General features: G+C 49.9%; 1 pseudogene across 1 annotated transcript in view; it reads right to left on the bottom strand.

The window, feature by feature from the left end:
• LOC311579076 (large ribosomal subunit protein eL37-like) overlaps nucleotides 1-21,590 on the bottom strand; it is a 219,457-nt pseudogene that overhangs the window by 5,925 nt on the left and 191,942 nt on the right. Inside the window, exons 12-13 of the transcript XR_014783680.1 lie at nucleotides 7,072-7,368; nucleotides 4,742-4,857 (exon numbers count right to left, since the gene is read on the bottom strand). The product of XR_014783680.1 is annotated as a large ribosomal subunit protein eL37-like (transcript). The remainder of the gene's footprint in view (nucleotides 1-4,741; nucleotides 4,858-7,071; nucleotides 7,369-21,590) is intronic.

The raw sequence follows: 21,590 nt of genomic DNA, 5'->3' as shown, positions 1-21,590 counted from the left end.
TATTTTTCATGGCTGTGGGTATGACAGGAGGAGAAGCAGAGTCCTTCCCCAGTCTCGCCAGTCATTACCCAGGACTCAGTTTGCCCATCTAGTCCACGGTGGGAGGGAGACCTGAACCTGATGATAAGGTGACACCTGAACCTGATGATTAGGTGACACCTTAGACCCACCAACTTTGTGGCCAACAGTCTTTGACCCCAAGAAGCATGAGTTTATGTGAGCATTAGAAAGAGGTCTCTAGAACAGAGCTGAGTGTATAACAATGTTATAAAGGGCTTATTGGACAGACTTCCATGAATGGGGCCGGTAATAATCCAACAATCGCTGTATGCACACTGGAGAGGCAGGTGCTCATTCCAAGAAGCTGGATATCTCAACAGTCACAAGTTCAGGAGGCCCAGACAATGCCCTAAGAGTTACCGGTCTACAGTCTACACAGTAGGGCAAAGAAGCTGGAGTCTGATGGTAACAGGCGCAGCAGCAACGGATGCTCACTCAACACGCAGCGTCTTGTGGGCACATGTGTGCTACTTCCCTCCCCACCTGGCCACCATCCTGAGTGCCACCCACAGTCATGTGAACCGATTACTCCTGCTCATGGCCCTTCTATCACCTCCTCCTTGTGCACGGCCAGTGGGGCTCACTGTAAAGACATCACTGACCCTATAAGTCAGAAGCCAAGGACCTGGCCCCAGACCCATCCCATCAAGGCTATGAACTCTGCCCTCTGAACATAGGCAAGTACCCCTTCTCCTCACCAACGAGTTTGCAACTGGGTTATTGTGCTAGTTAAGTGGGCTTAGCAAGTGTGGACAGTTTTTAAAGTACAAGTACCACACTGACTTGTGCCCAGAACTGGCCAGCGTCCAGTGATGACCACGATCTTACCATCCTACCAAAAAGAGCATAAGCAAACAAAATATGGTTATTGGAGCCTTGGACTGCTAAGAACTTGCACCCACGATCCCTGGGAGATGAAGTGTCAAAGAAGCACCCTGCAAGAGACTCAACCCACTGTCTACAGCAAGCCTCCAGACTGAGATGTAAGTGCAAAGGCATAGGTTGAACCAGGTAAACCCCTGAGCTGAGGAGACAGAGCCTGGGAGAGACCAAGAAGCAGACAGCACAGGACAAGTAGAACTCCAGATGGGAAGGCACCCATAGCACACAGCACTGTGTGTGCAGGTCAGGAGATCTACATGGGCCAGACCTACAAGAGCCTCCTGAGAGCATCAGAGAGGAAGGGATCCTGGGTTTGGCCTGAGCAGAAGAGGTAGTGGGCCCAACCAGCTGGGCAAAGCCTCGCAGCACTCAACAAACCTTAAACTCAGCAGAGAAAGGGATGGGTTTAAATGGCTGATAAACTGTTAAGTTAAAAACTCCTGCTCTCCAAAAGGCATCATTAAGAAGACTCAATGACAGCCTACAAACCAAAACAACGTGAGAAATCATGCATCCAGTAGGAGACTAGTACAGGAGTTGGTAATGAACTCACTAAACCCAGTGAGAAGGGGAAAAAATTCCAGTGTGGAAAACGCACAAAAACATGACTAGAAACTTCTTTGATTTGAATCTGAAATGTCCCCAGCACATGCCTGTGTCTGGACATCTGTGTCCCCAGCTGATGGAGCTGGTCTGGTGGAGGAAGGTCACTGGAGGAGGAAATTTGAGGGTTAACGTCATGCCTGCTTCTGTACCCCTCTCTGCTTCCTGTCTGCCACCAACATGTGACCAGCTGCTTAACATATCCACCAACAAGGATGGAGCTGCTGTTGCTGTCCCGAGCCTTCCCCACTGTGATAGACAGAGCTGCACCTGCCATCTGGGCTGAGTACTCTGGAACTGTGAGCCAAGATAAAGCCTTTCTGTCTTAAGTTGCTTCTCTCCAGCATTTGGTCACAGCAACAAGAAATGTAATGGAAAAAAGACAGACAAAACACCACACACCTGTTAAAATGGTTGAAGTTAAAAAACAAAAATGGAAGGAAAAAAAAACCAAAACAGCCTTGATGATTGATATGGCAACGAGGGAAGCTGCCCTCTGCTATGGCTGAAAGACAGATGGACTGGAAATGTCTGCTGCTAAGAGAAAAAGGTCAGACCCCAAAAGTTTTGCCATATGGTCTCATTTCTACCAGGGCCTGATGTGGAGAAGAGGGTTTACTAACCTACCATCCAGGCAGTGGAAGGCTGGTGATGGTGATGCTGAGGACACACAGCGACAGTTCATGCATGACAGCTCTTAGCAATCTGGAGAGCGGTCCATCACAGAGAGGAGACCTCACCCTATCTGTCTTTGAAAACACAAGCCAGGGTGTCAAATGTTCCAGGATGGAAAGCCTCAAGTGACAGGTGACTCTAACAGGGTGACAAGCATGTGGCATGACCTCCTGACAGAGCAGGTGGAAGGAAGTGAGCCAGTGTCCCTGGGGAAAAGAGTGAGTGATGCTCCAGTGAGGCTCGAGATGGAAGAAACAATCATCAACAAGGCTCGCTGGCAGGTGCATTGTGCCTCATGGGAAGTAGCACTAGTGCTCAAACAAGGTTGTGTGTGTGTGTGTGTGTGTGTGTGTGTGTGTGTGTGAGAGAGAGAGAGAGAGAGAGAGAGAGAGAGAGAGAGAGAGAGAGACAGAGACAGAGAGACAGAGACAGACAGAGAGAGAGAGAGAGACAGAGACAGAGAGACAGAGAGACAGAGAGACGGGGGGGGGGAGACAGAGACAGAGACACAGAGACAGAGACAGAGACAGAGAGACAGAGACAGAGACAGAGAGTGAGACAGACAGAGAGAGAGAAAGAAACTGGAGGCAGGGTCCTTACAGCTAGTGATCGCTTACCACCAAGAAGAGAAAGGATTACCAAAATGGGGAGCAGTTGCTCTTAAAGAAAAATTATGGCAGCCTGCTCCTTGTCATTCACAGACAGAGTTTCACACAGGATTGAAGAAAGTGATGTGGCAATGGATAGGTTATTATGTATGCATTAAATTCCTAATACTGTCCTTGAAAAGCCCTAGAAGCAAGGAAGGGCACTACAGGACAAACTCACACAATGCCCAGATCTTGGTTTTTTGTTTTTTTGTTTTTTGTTTTTTTGAGACAGGGTTTCTCTGTGTAGCCTTGACTGTCCTGGACTCACTTTGTAGACCAGGCTGGCCTCGAACTCACAGCGATCTGCCTGCCTCTGCCTCCCGAGTGCTGGGATTAAAGGCGTGCGCCACCACGCCATTGCCAGCCTCCTTAATGATGCCTGAGTTGAGAAGAGGAACTATATAAGGAACCCAGAGTCCTAGGCAGGTAAATATATAGACTGACATATAGATAATAAATAGATAGATAGACACACAGACAGATTGATGGACGATGGGTGTCCTAACCTGATTTCTTTTCATGATGCTGTGATAAAAATACTCTGGCTTATCTTAGCTCACACTTCCAAGGTATGGTCTATCATGGCAGGGAGTCATGGTGGCAGCCGACTGAAGCAGCTGAGCTCATCATTTCCACAACCAGGAAGGAGAGAGTAATGAATGGATGCCACTGCTCAGCTCCCTTTCTCCGTTTATGCAGTCTATGATCCCAGACAGGAAGTGGTGCCATCCACAGTGGGAAGGTCTCCCACCTCCATTAACATAATCAACATAATCCCCATAGGCATGCCCAGAGGCCCATCTCTCAGATGATTCTAGACTAATACTAACTAACCGCCACAGTTATATGGTGATATTATTTAGTGATAGATGATAGATCAAGAGCTAGACAGGTGATAGGTGCATACACAGAAGATAGATGGATGATGATGATGATGATGATGATGATGATGATGATGAAGATAGATAGCTATTGATAGATAAATAGATAGATGATGGATAGATATGATGCATAGATGGTACATAATAGATACATAGATGATAGATTATAGATAGGCAGAAATATAGATAATGTTTGGATAAATCAATAATGATAGAGGATGGATAGATAAAAGATAAATGACAGTGAACCATGCCAAGTGGCTGACAAATGCAATCCATCTGGAAGGGCTGTAGGCTGCCAAAACTGGAATAATTTAAGTAGCAAGACATATAATAAACACAGTCCATGATTAAAGCCCAATATGCAAAATGGCCTGTCCCTGAGTCATAGGTATAAGGCTGGATAAATACAGATGTGGAGGAGAAGGAACAACTCTTTCTTACAAAAGAATTTGAAAGTATAGACACAGAAGGAAACGCACAGGCACACAGCATGGCTTCCTGTAAGGTCAGCTGGAGATGGTGGAATTAGCAGGCAGACTTGGGGGTGTGTGAGATATTTGCATAGACTCAGAGTATCTCTCCCCCAATATCTATTAATTGTGTGATTCTTTCAGGGCATGATACTCGAGTCTGTCCATCACGTCCCCCTGCCCTAACCACTTGATGCAGGTGGACCTCTGTGGTGTCAAAGGTGGAGATGCCAGGCAGAAAGAACAGCTAAGGGCCACTTAGGGCCCTGGTCAGAGTTGTGAACAGACAGGACAGAGGATACACATGGGAATTCAGCATCCAGCTGAATCTGATGTGGCACTTCTAGATTTTACAACATTCATGGCTATGTGATATAATCTGGCATTTCCATAGTGTAAATGGTCATCACACTCACCTGATATGGTGAGATGATCACATTGGGATGGGACGGCAGAGTCCTGCCTGGTCTGTTTGTGTGGATGGTTTTGTGTTAGTGGTCCCTGGCCTGATACTCACATCATCTGTGGATGTCCTTCCGCATTGGTGGCCAGGGCTGAAGTCCAGTTCATAACATAAGCACTTATCATCAGGCATGTACATGACAAGTCTGCCAGCACCTGACAGTGGAGAAACTGGAGACAGTGGAGAAGTGGAGAAGGCCATGCAGACATTCCCTCTGGAGTTTCTCTCTATACCCAAGGTTATCCCAAAATAAGTTCAAGAAAGTCTTCACTGAAAGCAAATCAAAATCTCGTCATAAAACTCATATCTGCCCTGTGGCCAGGACTCCTCAGTCGAGGTAGTCAATGAGCCTAGAAATATGTCTGCAATGCCTCCAAAAAAAATAAATAAATAAAACACAGAGATAATGTGGGGTGAGATATGACAGAGCACGCAAGACCTGGGAAAATAACAGCCAGGCCTTGCTTTTCAAATGTTGCAGACGCTAGATAAGCTAGCCAACCTGGCCCTCGCCCACTTCAAATACTCAAACTACTGCTTGCCTGAAATCCTGACTATCAGAAAAGAGAATAGAAATCTTGAAAATAGCCAGAGGAAAAACACTTATCAAAGAACAAAGACTAAAACGCAGCCGACCTCCCACGGGAGCCATATGGGCAAGAGGTTGATAGAGTGGATGTCTGACATGCTGAAAAAGGAAAACTGTGGACCAAGTTCTTTGAAACAGCCTTCCCGGGTGGGGGGACCCTTAGTCAGTAGCTGGGAAGGCTGGTCCTGCCTGGGCATTTGTATTGCCGAAGGAATATGATCCACTTTTCACTCATGATGCTGCAAATTGTCTTGGGTTTTTATGTGGCCGTTAGCTTCTACAGGCATACGTATTTAAAGTTATGGAAGGTGTATAATTTGGGAGATGGAGTGAAGGTGTGTAAGTGAAACACAGATGGGCCCAGAGCTGATCATTGTTAATGCTTGGGGGTTAAGGGAGGGTGTCACTGTATCGTAAATGAAGGCTTTTATTATGAAAATGAAGAGTATGTGAAAACAGACTCGCAGACAAACCAACCAGGGGGAACCCTGTTGTTGACAGACTCTGAGACCTTAGTGCAGCTCTTTGGAAGGCCTGCACAAAATGGATGCAGGTAAAAACAACATGCATTTTCCCTAGCTTCAGTTGATCTAGAATAGAGGTCAGCAAGCATTTTTCTCGACGTGACAGAGTAGATATTTTGAGTTTCACAGGCCAGATGGTATGCTACAGTACCCACCCCACTCTCAGCACTGTGTGAAAGTCGCCATATTGAACATATCAACAAATGGCATGGCCATGTGCCAATAAAGCTTTATTTACAAAAACAGCCTGCTGTTGGTGGTTTACTGACCCTTGCTCTGAAAGATAACCAAGAGGAAATAAGGTGTAATGGTGCTTGTAAAGGCAAACCACAGCAGTGGCAAGCCTGTCACCAGACCACCCTGGGCTGTCTGTGACAGTGACTCCAGATTATCAATTTGACTGGATTCGAATCACCATAGAAATGCCCCAGTGGGTGTGTCTGTGGGGTGCATTTCCAGAGAGGTTTAAATGGGGAGGATGACGTCTTGAATATGGGGTCCCAGAATGAATAAAAAGAAAAAAAAAGCCAGCGGAGTACCAGCATTCATCTGTCTCTGTCCTGACTGTGGCTGCCATGTGACCAGCTGCCTCACATTCCAGCCACCACAGCTAGAACTGTGCTTCCCACCACCCACAGCTCTATGTATAACGGACTGCACCCTCAAACTGTGAGCCAAAATAAACCCTTCTTTCCTTAGCTTGCTTTTGTTTGGGCATTTTGTCAAAGCTATTAAGTCATTTAGCAGCCTGCCTGTGGAGTGGCTTAGTATTGCTGCACACAGAATCAGACTATAATGTACGCTGTTGATCTTAGGGTGCTCATTAGTAGTTTAAATAAATAAATAAAATAGGGCTGAGGAGGTGGCTTGGCCAATAGGCACTTGTCACCCACACTTGGGAACCTGAGCTCAGTCTCCTACATCAGAGTAAGTGAGAACAGACTCCACAGAGTTGCCCTCTGACCTCTGCACACACTGTGTGACACACTCACCTCAAAGAACCGGAATGTTCCAGTATGTCCAGGGCTGGGGAGACGGCTGAGTAGGAAGGCATGCTTGCTGAGCAAATGTGATACACTGCGTTCGAATCTCCAGCACCCACGACTATGCGTGCCGGTGGCCACAGTGCTGTGGGGCAAAGGCAGGAGGATCCTGGGAGCTCACAGGCTGCCAGTTTGGCAGGACTTCCCCCTGGAGTCTCCTCTCCCTGGCAATCATTGCTGTCTTGGGGAGAGTCCCAGGAATCTTGAAACTTTCTAACAAGACTTTACCTCTATGGGTCAAAATCCATTAGTAGGTAGGTTTACAGCAGCCATCCACAAACATTGCAAACTAGGGCCTCTGCCTAGACAGCCATGTCTAGGTCCACTCCAGACCGCAGAATCAGGTTCACTCTCCTGCCAGCTTCCTGGTGGCCTTGCCTTTCCCATGAGAGGAGAAGCTGAGCAGAGCCCCCAAAAGTTCTCTCCTCCCTCTGTAGACAGGAAGGTTCAGAGAGGATGGGCCCCTTCACACAGTCACACAGCAGTAAACATGGTCTGGATTCGCATCCATGCTTCATCCTGTGCCTGGGGCAGGGGGAGGTAAAAGAACAAAATGTTGGTAGCTGCCAGAGGCCACTATGGAAAAAGTGGGAGTGGTTTTTTGGGGGGGAGGGGCTTCCTGGAGGAGGGGCGAGGACAAGTCTCTTCCTACCTCAGGCTGCCCAGAAGAAGAAATAAGCATCAGAGCCAGCAATCTCACATGCCGAGTCTCCTGCCACACAGGCTTGCCAGGCCCCCTGACTACACACTGCCATTGTGCAGGTGACAAGTCAGTACCCAGTTGTGGGGGAGGGGCAAGGCACTCTGCCTTTCTAACCTCTCAGATCCTTCTAAGTGACCACTCTGTCCCAGAGAGTGGGACACAAGTGGTCTGAGAACCCGGAGACAAGGCCTGGTGTCAGACATCTCAGCCATTGCCACTGGAGGAAAAGCAGCAGCTGAGACCAGTACAGGTCAAACCAGGAATGTGATGACTACCCACAGGGCAGAAGACAGAGTGGGGAGGTAGAGGATGGAGCCCTCTGACCAGCAAAGGTTTCTCAGAAGTGATGAAGCCGGAACGGGGTGGTGGTGGTGGGGGGGAGGGTTTCTCCAGGGTGTCCCACATCCCATGGAGGGGCTATCACCAATGCCCACAAGCTGCCCAGGTTCCTGCCTGCCACCAGGACATCTCTGGCATCTGATTCATGAGGAGCGGCTGCCTGTCATCAGTGCAGGCCCTTAATTAGGCAGTAATTGGCTCTCTAAAGATATTTATTGACTTCAAGTGTCTATGTAATCAGATGTGTCTCACACAGTTGAAAAGGCTCGTTAATTTTTTAATAATTAAGTGGCACTTAATAAAACAGGAATAATTGTCCAGCTTCATCTAGGCAAAACCTTTCTCAGAGAGACATGACTCAACAGGCCTCTATAGCTATTGTAGGCCCAGGCAGGGGATAAATCAGCCGTCCCCAGACTCCCAAGAAACACCTATCTCAGTCACAGGGCAAGGGGTAGGTGATGGGTCCCAGGGAAGATGGCTTCCTCAGAGAAAGAACAAGCTCATAGGAGGCAGGACTCAGGTTCACCAGAGCCCCAGCCAGACCCAGGTCACCAGCCCATCCCTGCCTATGGAGGATAAAGACAAGATGGCCTGGTACAGCTGACCTGACATTATCATGCACCTGCCTCTCCACAGCCATGGGCTGATGTTGATTCTCAGATAAGGAAATTGAGGTTCAGCAGAGCCGGGACACATGCCCACTCCTACACACACTCACATCTACACATTACATTCCTGCACACCCTCAAAGTGTGCACACCTGCACAATGCACATACGCACATCCCACACATATCTGCACACCCTCATACTGATGTGTATGCATATCTATACACATCTGTACACTTACACACTTGCATGTCCCTCACCTCACCCACACACACTTGTAAGACATACATGTATGCATCCACATGCTGTTCGAACTACCTACCCACACACCTGTACACTAACACAGGATCATGTCATGGCACTGCTGAAGACTGTGGCTCTCTCATGGAGCAGGTGGGTAATCAGAAAGGGATCCAGTCACAACCCTATGTCCTAGCCCCACCAGGGCCAGATGCTCACTCCAATTAATAGAGCACTTAAAAAAGAACCCACCTGTATGCCCTTTAGCCCCTAAAGGGTAGGTCCAGCCTCACACGTGTCTCTAAAAATCAAAGGTGTCTACTGCTCCACTCACATGGGGACAAACTCTGCCCTGGCCTGGGAAAAGGTTTCTGGTACCCTCATGTTTTGCTGCGGAAATGTCAGTGTGTTCCCTGTCAAGGTTTGTCTAGGAACAGGTGGTATCAACCCTTTCAGAAGCTGAGTGATTCAATCACTTAAAAAAAGACAAAGGACTGTGGATGGCATACCCATCTTGGGCCTGGGAGAGGCAGTGCAGACAGATGGCAGGAGGCCAGGTTCTGTGCCTGGCTGACAGGGTTTGCCAACTGTGACTGCTGGCAGGTCACTTAGCCCACCTGGGCCTTAGCTCCTCCCCTCAAAGCCCTGGTTACTCACCCGATGACCTTTATTCAGCAGGAGGAGGAGTCAGCTGAGTTCTACAATGCCATCAGTGTCTGGATGCCTGTGTGACAATTTCCAGAAAGTGCTGGGGGGTGGGGAGGGGGGAGCAGAGCTCCCCTACCCAGGCTGCTGTGGGGATGGGCAAGCAGGGGCTCTTCTCAGTTGGGGGGAGGTGTTGGTCCTCATTCTCAAGGCTGACGGTCATCCCTGAGGGAACCTAGGGAGCTGTATCAAGACCCTTGGTACGGAGTGGGGCTGGCGCATAGTAGGGCTAATGAACACTGGAAGTGGGAGGGCTTGAGAGCTGCAAGTTTCTTTCTATAGGCGCCATCCAGGGCCATATGTCTCCCTGGCATGCCCAGGATGTCATGGCCTCATTTAGCACACACATGGAAATGAAATGGATAAGCCCCGTGCCATCTAAGGGGCCATGAGCAATGGGCACCATCTATCTACCAGGGCATTCAAGAATACTGCACCTCTGGGACAAGGTTGTCTCTCTGTCTTATAGCCTACATTTCCCAGATCATGGAACATGGTGACTGGGGCCACAGGAAAGTGATGCCCCAGTCCCACCCCCCACCCCCACCCCAAAGCCCTTCCTAGAATCCACACTTCTGATGGGAGAGCTTCCTTGGGCAGTGAGATTGTCACTATTGGCAGCTCTTTGGAACTTAGGTCTTGAAATGACCAAGACAGCACTGACTCCCTCTCACCTAAGAAGCCAGGGACTCTGTCACCTGACCTTGCCCAGAGGCAGCAGCTAGAGTCAGACATGAAGGCCTTTGGTTTGATTTTACCCAGCACCTCCCAATGTGTACCTTGACTAAGAAAAGGGGTTAATCCTGTCCCTCTAGGCCCCATGGCAGTGACTTCTGTATAAAGCAAAGAGCGCTGGCCTAGCCACACAGTGAGCGCTCAACAGTGATGCAGTGAGCGGGCATCCCTGGGATGAAATTACTTGGGGGAGGGGGCAGATGAGGAGGCCTTCCTAGGCATGCAGGTGGAACCAGAGAGGTTTTCCCAAACAAATCTGAGCAACAGCCTGCCATTTGTGGGAACCAAAGCTGCTTCCATGGGAATCCCCCACTTGATTTTGGAATGCTGCTCTTCTGTTGTGAGCAATTTTCAATAGGCCCGCCCTAATTACAGGGGCACTCTGAAATTAGATTAACAAATGGGCCACAGGACCCTTCCGGGAAGACCATGCAGTAGGCACAACACTCTCCAACACGTGCCATGTGCTGACTCAGTCAGTGCCAGGCGGGGCTTCCAGGACCACGCCGCACCACGACACAGTACAGCTTCTGGGCTGGGGGAAAGGGGCACACCTGCTCTGGACCCTGGCTGCCAGCAACAGAGCTGGAACGGAACGGCTCCAGCATCCTTTCCAATAACCATTCAATTCCCCATCTGCATGTCTGTGCCCTAGTGGGGCTCCCATTAGGACCGGGAGACCTCACATACTAAACAAACAAGAGCGTTCATTCCCTGGGGGCCTGCCCAGCTTCTCTCCCTTTAGACTGCCTAGCATGCTGTGGGTGACAGAAGGAAGAAGGTAGAGAGTTCTGGACCCTGCTACAAGGCCTGAACTAACGGGAGTAACCACAGTCTTAACAAAACAGGACAGAAACACTCACGTTAATTAAATCCTCAGTCCTACCACAGGTCACGTGGCCTTGGCTGGTATTTATAACTACCTTCCTCTACTATCCGTTCTGTATTTTCTCCACCTCAGCAGGTCTCGTCTCTTTTCCTGGAAGAGTGACCCATCCCTTCATTCCTGAAGAGTTCGTGCCCTCTGTCATCCTGCCTGGATTAGGCTGTTGTAGTTTCCCATTGACTTTAATCACAGGACACCGGTAGCACCAGAAGATGCCCTAAAGGGATCTCCTGCACTCCAGACATAATCTCTCTCACCTCCACTGTGGAGGAGCAATTCAATTTCCCCTCAGTAATCTGAATCAACCACCCCTCCTAACACTGTTATTCCTTTCTTAGCCTGTTGGCTTAAGGACATCAGAAGCCCAAAGTGGCCAAAAGGAAGTCAGAGTTTCCAGTTCAAAGGAATGTTTGCCCTGTCCCCTGGCAGGAGCACTCCCCCTTCTGGAACCAAAACATCTAGGCCAGCAGAACATGTGGTTGTGGGAACAGCGAGTATAATTTCCCTAGTGGGTCACTTGGGCTGACAGTGAGCGGAACTATTCCCTTTTATACCCCTTGGTCCCTGGGACCGAGGATCTTGGCTATGGGTGAAACTATAACATACACTGGGTGCTGATTCAAAGAATATATCACCTTCTGGAGACCCCTGGCCCAGCCCTCCAGGATGCTACCACATCCTTGGTACTGTAATTGTGTCTTCAAAAGGCCATTCCACCTTTCCATCAGGCCAGATGCTTCAGGATGGTAGGGGACATGGTAAGACCAGTGGAAATCATGATCATAGGCCTAAGCTCACACTTCTCTGGCTACGGAGTTCCCTGGTCAGAAGCAATATTGTATGAAACACTACGAAGATGGATAAGGCATTCTGTAGGCCCACCAGGTGGACCTTCGTTTAAGAAAGGCAAATCCAAAGCCAGAATAAGTACGTACTCCAGTAAGGACAAAAGCATTGTCCTTCCCACAGAGGAAGTGGTTCAATGTAGTCAACCTGCGACCTGGTCACTCCAGGGAATGGTGCCATATTCTGGGTTCAGTGTTGGTCTCTGATGTTGGCAGATGTGGCACTCAGCAGCAGCTGTGGCCAGGTCAGCCTGGGTGAGGGGCAGCCCATGTTGTCGAACCCATGCAAGACCCCCATCTCTGCCACCATGGCCCCTTTGTGTGTGGGCTCATTAGGCAATGGCCGGGATGGCTGGGGAAAGAGGCTGACTGTCCACAGGATTGGTCATTTTATCTACTTGATTATTGAACTCCTCCTCTGCTTAAGTCACCTTCTGATGAGCATTTACATGGGACACAAATATCTTCACATCCTTTGCCCATTTGGAGAGATCTAACCACATAATTTTTCCCCACATGTCTTTCTCATCAATTCCCCAATCATGCTCTTTCCAAGTCCCTGACCATCCAGCCAACCCATTGGCTACAGACTATGTATCAGGGAACAGTCACATGACCTCCTTCCAAACAAAATGTATGACCATGTATACTGCCTAAGTCCTGTCCACTGTGAAGACTTCCTTTGCTGGTGACTTTCAGGGTTGTCCCAGAAAGGAGCTGTAATGTTGCAGCTGTCCACTTCTTATGGTGCCTGCACAATGCACGAACCATGAGTAAACCAGGCACTAGTCTTCTCTTCCTCAGTTAACTGATCCCAGGGCACACCCCATGAAGATACAGGAGCATGTTTGACAGTTATAACTGAATTAGAAACCATAGGCATTTGGGCAACTTCTTATGTAACTTGCTTGTGCCTTCAGGACCTGCTTAGGCTGGATCACATTACATACCATTTCCACTTGTTAACGGATTGCTGATGTGCAGGTCCTATATTAAGACTTGGTGGGCCAGATAACACCCAGTTCACAGTGAGCAGCTCAGGCTGTGTGGTAATGTGGTGGCCCATCGTCAAATGTTCAGTTTCCACTAAGGCTCAATAGCAGGCCATGAGCTGCCTTTCAAAGGGGAAATAGGCATCTCCATCTGCAGGTAGAACCTTATTCCAAAATCCCAAAGGTCTCTTCTGTGATTCACCTATAGGGGCCTGCCAAAGGCTCCAAACAGCATCTGACTGGCACCTCAAGGCCCATCAGGTCTGCTGAAGCATATGGCCCAAGTGTTGACCAGCCTGCACAGCAGCCTGCACATGTTAAAGAGCCTTCTCCTGTTCTAGGCCCTATTCACTCACAGCTTTGTGAGTACCTCGGTATATGAGCCGGCGTGGCACACCCAAGTGAGGAAGGTGCTGTCTCCACAATCCAAACAGACCCACTATACATTGTGCTGCTTTCTTGCTGGTGGGAGGGGCCAAGTACAACAACTTATCCTCCACCTTAGATGGAACCCTTCTGCATGACCCACGCCATGGATTCCTACGAATTTCACTGAGGTAGAAGACACTTGAACTTTAGTTTGGATTAACTTCCCACCCTCTGATGGGCAAATGAATTACCAACAAGTCCAAAGTGGTTACCACATCCTGCTCACCTGGTCCAATCAGAATAACACCATCAATAAAGTCAACTAATGTGATATTTTGTGAGAGAGACAGATGACCAAGGTCCCCTTCTAACTACATTATACAGGGCTGGAAAGTTAATATATACTTGAGGTAAAACTGTAAAGGTGTACTTGCTGGCCTTGCCATTTGAAAGCAAACTGCTGCTGCTGGTGATCCTTATGGTACGGAGATAAAGGCATTTACTAAATCAGTAGCTGCACACCATGTACCAGGAGATGTGTTCATCTGCTCAAGTAAGGACACCGCATCTGGCACAGCAGCTGCAATCAGAGTCACTGTTTAACTGAATTTTTGGTAGTCAACTGTCATTCTCCACAGTCCATCTGCTTCTGCACTGGCCAGATAGGAGCGTTTAAGGAAGATGTGGTAGGAACCACCACTCCTGCGTCTTCCAAGTCCTTGATGGTAGCACTGATTCTTGAAGTTCCTCCAAGGATGTGAGGCTGCTTTTAATTCACTACTTTCCCTGGCAGAGGCAGCTCTAGAGGCAAATATTTAACCTTTCCAACCATCACAGCCCTCGCTCCACAGGTCAGGGAGCCAATGTGAGAGCTCCGACAACTTCTAAGTATATCTATCCCAATTATAAATTCCAGGAGTCAGGAAGCAACTACACAGTGAGTCTGAGGACCTACCAGACCTGCTGTAAGTTCTCAGACTTCAGCCAAAACTCCATTAATCACCCAACCTCCGAAGGCCCTCTACTTTATTTAACTGGAGGGCCACGGGTTGTCTTGGGGGGAGGTCTCACAGAATCAGCACCAATTCAGAACCAGTATTCAATAGACCCTGGCAAGTCTGATTGTTTCCTTTCGCAGTGTCAGTTACTCCTTGAGAAGTCCTTGGTCCATAGGAAAGGATGGGAAAAAGGCTAACCGTGAAATTCTCGGGTGTTTTAGCAAGGTCCTTTCTTAGGGGTACCTGGTCATCCGTTCAATTTAAGAGGTTCTGGGTCTGCAAACTAGCTCAAGTCTGGACATTGCTTCTTGGAACGAAACTTCTTTTTGCCATGATCCAGTGTAGCTTTTCCTTCATTTGCTTGAGAATTTTTCCGAGTATACAAATCGAACAAAAATTCAGTAGGCTTCTTATCTATTTCGTGTCTGGAAACACCATGATGGATTAGCCAGTACCAAAGGTCCATAGAGACCACGCCACCATAAAAATCACTTTGCCTGTGCTGCCCATTATGGGTCAGGCCATTATGGACATTGTTTCGTCAGTGTTGCCCATTACGATAACTGCGATCACCTTGCCTTTGGTGATTCAGTGCTACCACCTGGCCCCCTGCTACTTTGGGACCCAATTAAACCCACTGCACTTAATTCATTCATCTGAATAGCAGCACCTCCAACCCTAAGGTAAAGTGTGACAAGGAAGCTCTTCAAATGTGCTGGTGCCCTCTGCAGCCTGGATCAAAGGTAAATCATCCCACCTTGAAAGATCTGGATGAAAAATGGCTCTCCAATTTTAAGTGATTTCGTTAAGAGGAAAGTCCCTCGCAGGTGTACCAGCTGCCTGGGTTTTAGTTGATTCCAGATGCAGTCAAGTTGACAAGCAAGAACAGCCATTACGGTATCCTAGATCAGGGACTGTCCTTCCATAAGATAGATGGTAGGCTGTCCTCAATTCCATGTGGGTAACATGAGGAAGAGCACACCAAGGCAGTCTGGAAGCAGTCCATGGGATCTGTAGACTGTAAGTACCAGTGTGTACATCTTCTCATGCCCTCTGCTCCCCAGGATCCCAAGGCCCATAAGAAAACCCCCCTCCAGTCGATAGCCTGGCTCAGCTGAGTTCAACACAGCCAGTAACCCTGTAGCCAAGCCTGGATGGACTTCCAGGGATGTCCGCAGGAACCTGCTTCCTCCCTCACCATCCTCCTGCGTATGAAGATATTACGATATTGATTCCCGAACTGCAAGGTGCTGGCTCCATTCATCACTGCCCTGGCTGGGAAGTAGCAATTACTGGAGCCATTGATTGTCTTTAAGCCACTGCCCCCAGACCAAAGCCCAACTGGCCCAGGTGTCCGGAAACATCAGGGGCAGGGAGGAGGGAAGAGAGCCAGAAGTTGGAGAGAGCCACTTTGTGCTACGCAATGTACTGTAACTACAGACATCATCACATGGGCCCCCAGTACAACTCCTAGGGAAAAGCGAGTCCTGCGATGGGTGAGCTAAGGCTCAGAATGACCTTGATCTTTTTCCATCCAGCCTACGGCTGAGCTGACTGCAGACCTTGCCCCTCCTGGGGCTGTGAGCAGCACAGCCTGCCTGATCCACATTGTCCTCTACTTGTGTCCAAGGTAGGATTGGATCTGTGCGGAATCTAGCTGGAGCAGGAAACCCAGCTGCTGGCGTGCATTGTGGTGGGTCCCAGTTGTCAGCAGCTCAGCATGGTGGGAGTGATTTCCCTCAAAGGCCAGAGGCAGCTTTCGGGGAGTGGCTCATGCATGATCGAGGTGCCCCCCTCCTGTGGATCTACTGCCCCAGACCCTTGTCTATATCCCTCACTGAGCAGGGGGTTGGCCAGACACAGCCGATGGCCTGACCAAGAGGGACTTCTGCCTTGCTCGACTTCAGCTCCTCCCAGCTCCTCACCTGCCCACACCTGCAATAAAAGGTCAGTGGTGTGACTCTGAGCATACCCAGTAGGGAGGGCAAATTGTTGGGGGCTGGGATGCCCAGGATCTCTGGCTGGCTGCTAGGGCTTGGGCCAAGGAGAGAGGAAAGATTGCAGATGTCCTTGCATGTATGAACCTGTCCTGAGTCAAGCAACTTGGGTTCCTCAAAAGCACTGTGCTCAGACAGTTGTCAAAGTGCAACTTCCAGGAGCCTATGTGTCTCAAGCAGGTTGGGGAAACCACAACCTTCCTCTTGGGGCCATACAGTTCAGGCTCCCTGTCTCACTGCTTCCTGCTTCCTCTCAGGGCTCTATACACTCCCAGCATCCTTTGCTGCTGCTCATTGCTCTCCCTGTTATCCTGCAGCTAGGGCAAGAGCAGGCTGCTCATACCCCAGAGGCTCCCCTGCAAGAGCTATATTATAAGAAGGGACAAGGAGGATAAGAGTTAAGCAGTGTTCTCCTGCAAGCTGCAGCTGACTCCGATCCTGACCTGGGAGGCAGGTGGTACTCCAGGCCTCCTGTCTCTGCAAACTGCTGGGTCCCTGAAACTGGAAACACAGCTGCCCATTCAATCCCTCTGGTGGGACAGGGCAGACTCTCCCTCTCACAGAACAGATTCAAGCTCCCAGGCTATGTCCCCAACTTCCAGCCAGTGTCTCTCCCATCCTACTCTGTGCCCCTTCCATGTGCACGGCTTACACATGGTTCCATCATGGTTGCTCTATGGAGATGGACCAGGGTGTCTGGCAGCCACATGATAGTAGGAGGTGACGATACAACAGCTTTGAAGCCTGCAGACCCAGTAAGCCGCTGCTTGGGCACAGTGGGCCAGGGAGAGGGGGGGCTCCTCCTGGATCTTCAGATCTGCCCATCACCCCCTGCTGCTAAGGTGCTGATCTGAAGCTGTCACAGGACACATGTCAGGTCTACTGTGCCCTATAGATGCTGAGGTTCCCCTGAGCCACACCCTCTTGGTGAGAAGCAGGGCTAGCACTCGTCAGCTTTGTGGAGCGCTGCTGCTACAGTAATGCCACCTGTAGCTTTTCTCATTATCACTACTGACATCAGTTGACCCTCACAGGTCTCTGGAGCCCAGGCCATTGTTGGCTGCTAGCTTCCTTCACTTTACAGGTAAGAGGTATGTAAGAGAGGCCTGTTAGGAGGCTATGCAGAGTCCTGGCAGGCACGATATTTGAACCCAAGACTGTGGATCTCAAGCACGTACTGCCTATTGTCTCATCCAGAAGTTGCAGAGGTCTCTATACCCATTAGGACAGAGGGTGGTTCTTCAGGATGGCCTGAAGGAGAAATGATGAGGGAAGAGGTGGAAAGAGTAGAGACCAAGACTGGAGGCTCACAGCCTCTTCCACAGCCTGGCCGTGAGTCTAGGCCCTATAATGCCAAGCAGTCCGAGGTCCTAGGTCAGAGCTTCACTGACGGTCACACCTTGTCCCCCAGAGACCAGCTCTAGGCTTGACACAAAGTCAGAGAGCTTTGTCAGAAGAGGACAGGAAAGATGAGAAAGAACTTGAAGAGATCGAGGCCAGGTCCCCAGGATAAAGGAGAGCTGGGTGAGGCCAACCTGCAGCAGAAGGGGCCTGAAAAGTCCTCTGTGATCTCAAGGGCTGGACAGGTCACCGCTGCCTCTTCTTACTTCAGCACATGGGAGGTCTGTGTGGAGAAGGAGGGATGCCAGCACAAGTATGCATGAGCCAGGCTTTCGTCTCTAGGCTGACACACCATCTACCAGGTCATGGTTCTGGTAGGGGAAGTTTTCCCCTCTGGCAAAATGCCTGCCTTTCAGCATAAGCAAGACCTCCTCGGAAAGCTGGGGAACCAGAGGAGGAGGGATACAGATGGATTCCCTGGGGCTTCCGAGACCCCAGAGCTCAGAGTCCCCAAGAGGCTTCCCCAGCTGGCCAGTAGGCCAGGGCTGCCTAGCATCTGGGAGACAAACACTCTTAGATAAGCCAGCGATGTTCATTGAGCCTGCACTGCGGCAGATGTTCCTCCATCCCAGGGCTATTGTGTGTGTGTGGGGGGGGGGGGGTGTCTCACTATTTTACAAAGGTGGTCTGTCTACCAAAGGTAAGGGACATTAGATATCACACCGCAGGACCTGGGACACTCAGGACAGACTGGCCTTTGACACTCTGGTCAATTCACAAGCATGCCAGTGGTGAGGGAAGGGCAGAGGACTCAGCACGCTTCCTTAGCTGCCCCAAGCCATGCGGTCCACCACGCTCCCTTCAGCTCCTCGACCAGGAGCAGAAGGCATTGGACTCCCTCGGGAGACCCGGCCTCCTCCAAGGACAGGGGTCAGGTGTGTCTCATCTTTGTGTATGAAGGACGACAGATTCGATTAAGCCAGGCTTGCAACCCACTTAGAATTGATTTGGATATAAATAGGCGACTTAAAACCTGTGCTGGGTACACTGGGGCCAGCCCTCCCACAGGTCATGCTGAAAGACGTGTGAAATCGTAGCCGTTTTAAATAAGATTAGTGCTGTGGCTCTGGGCACAGGATGATGGCCATAACAGAGGGGGGGGGGGGAGCGGGGTCTCAGGACACAAGTATAACTGGAATAATCCAGACCCTATCTGCCTGCCCATCTATCCATTCATCTACATGCATATGTGTCCATATGCCTGTCCCTCTGTCTGCTTATTTATCTGTCTGTCTGTCCATCAGTCCATCTGTGCCTTTTTCCCCCCTTCTCTATCTCTCTCCATCTGCATGTCTATCTATGTCCCCGTTGTGTCCTCTGGATATCTTACAAGCTGTTTGCTCTTTCTTTCTCTTGTACTGTCAGACTTCAAGGTTGGAGAGTCAATTATTCATCAGGAGCCAATGTCTTCGGACCCATTGATTTTGTTTCTGGTTCCCCTTGGATCCGGTACCTAGGTTTTGGTTTGATGGCATTAAGTTTGTTGAATAATTAATATGGTAATTTAACCCGAATTCAATGAGTAAATGTTACCTTCTGCTTAGGGGACTGAAAAAGAATCCCCTAAGGCGGTTCTCCCAAACCTGCTAATGTCACCCCAGTACTTGAGAATCCTGTGTCTGTTCCTAGTGGGAGCTCCCACCTGCTCCCCAAGAGCTTTTTCCTGGAAGGAGAGATGCCTTCATTGTGTCTTTGTTGCACCCAGGGGGTTCAGACTTCTGGGGGTGGGGACCCTTGGTTATTAGGGGATGTTTCTAGGCTCCCCCACACAATTTACCAGGACATCTTGTCAGCAGGTCCCTTCTCCAGAGTCTCTTCCCCCAGTCAAGCACACCTGAGTCCTTGCAGAAGGTGGCAAAGTTTAAAGTTAAAATGGGCCAAGGGTCACCCAGGGGTGCAGCTCTCGTCCACAAATACTGTTCCAGATTTGCTCACTTCTAGGTCTGCTGGTTTAAGGGCAGGGTAGGAATTTAAGTTGCATTATAGGAGCTGTGATACTGTGGTAGAATTTAAAACATCCTGAAAAGTCCAAGTTCTTCACCCAGCCCACATCAGGCTTTGGGAAGGAGTGAGGCACAGCCAGTGTCATTTGGAACTACCCATATATGTCAGAAGGACATTCCAGGGCCAGGGATGTTACTTATGTCCCTATTAGTTCCCGGTCTGGGGGTGCAACAAGGACAGGCCCTGCCCATTAGTGACAGACAGCTGACAACCTCTGGTGCTGACCTAGGTTTCAACACCAGAGTGGAGCATTCAGACTGTCACAAAACGGGGGTGCAACTATAATCTGGGAGGTAGAAAGCAAAGCCTGTAAGAAGCAAGTTGGCTCCACCTTAAAGAAGGAGGAAAAGCTGGCTGTGACAAGCAGGATCTTTGGAAGAGGGAGCTGGGAAGAGCAGAATGAAAGCAGGGTACGGGACAGCAAAGGCAGGAGCTGAGGTGTCCAACCAAGCCCAGAAGAGACCCTAGAGAGCTGGACATGGGGTTGCCTGTAGTTGTGGTGCTTGAGAGACAGAGGCAGGAGGATCTCCAATGTAAGGCTTGTGTGGGCTACAATGGTAAGACCCCATCTAAAAAAAGGAGGAAGAGGAAGAGGAAGGAGAACACACAATGTTCACTCACAAATGTAGCTGGGCATCTGCTTCATGTCATGTTCCTGGCATGTACATGTGAACGGCCCAGACAACGTCAGCTTCCTCCCTGCTCACAGCCTGAGGAGGGGGTCTGTCCACTCTCCTCCCCGGGACAGTGGTGCCACCCTCCGGGCGGAGCTACCATCTACCTCTTGTCTCCTGTGCCTTTTCTAACAGCCCTGATGTTTCTCCCTAAAATGTATATGAGGCCATACCCAGGCCTCGGCGACCCCTGTGTGAGATGCTGAGAAGCTTCTCACTAGGGTGGTGGTCAGAGAGACACCTTGTAAGATAGTGGTCTGGGCAGGCCTGGAACCCACTAGCATCGCAGCTCCTGCCGGTTCTGGTGCTGGGCACTGCTAGCTGACTCGTCTCAGTGGCAAGGCAACATCCCACCCCCACCCCATCATATGCACTGATTCTTGCTATGTACCCCTGTCCCTGCCACCTGCCCCCATCTCTGCTGCCCGTTCTTAGGGCAGGTGCTCTGAGTACAGAAACCCCAGATCCCTAACTGCTGTTACCCCCTTCATGAGAAGCTGGTGGCCCCCTGTCCCCTCCCCCAGGAAGCTGCCTACTGCTCAACCCCTCTGCCCCTCCTCCTCCTCCTCCGTCCAATCTCATGAGTATTTCATGTTCTGCACTTGCCACTTTATAAAAGGTCACCCGCTTTCATTTCCACGACCCCACTAGACTGCGAGCGGCCGGCAGCTCTCTTTTCCACTTGTTCCTGTATTAAATCTAACCTACATCAAACTTGTGAGTGATTGAATGATCAACCATGGCCAAATGCCACGGCCAAATGCCTGTGGGACACATTAGAAGAAGGAGAGGAGGGGAAATACCCTCTGTCGGTCTCACGGAGAGTGGCCTTCGGGAAGGGAAATTGGAATGCCCGTACCTCCAAAGTGACAGGCCCTACAGAACCAGAGGTGCTCTGCAGCAGCCAAGGTAGGATGCACTATTGGATCCCTCTGCTACAACCCTCCTGTGCTTGGATCAGAGTTTGTAGCATTGGGACCAGGGGCTCCCTATCTGCCTCATCTTCTCTTTTTCCTGAAAACACCAGGAGGCCAGGCCTCAGGGCCTTGTGCTTACCCAGGGCTGTGTAACAGAACCGCTGACCACGGCTTACCAGTGGTTGTTACTTCTCCTACCTGGAAGCAGATCTCCAGCCTGAGGGGTAGACAACAGCTCCTCCAAGAGCTGCCAAGGTGAATCCATCCTCCTCTTTCTTTGTTTCTGGGGACACTAGCCACCTTGGAGTCGCTTGGTCGGCAGACTCACAGCC

Source organism: Acomys minous (assembly GCF_964271855.1).
Source record: "Acomys minous genome assembly, chromosome: 12".
Lineage (NCBI taxonomy): Eukaryota > Metazoa > Chordata > Mammalia > Rodentia > Muridae > Acomys > Acomys minous.
Note: the sequence above shows the minus strand (reverse complement) of the source record. Positions and strands in the feature narration are given on the sequence as shown.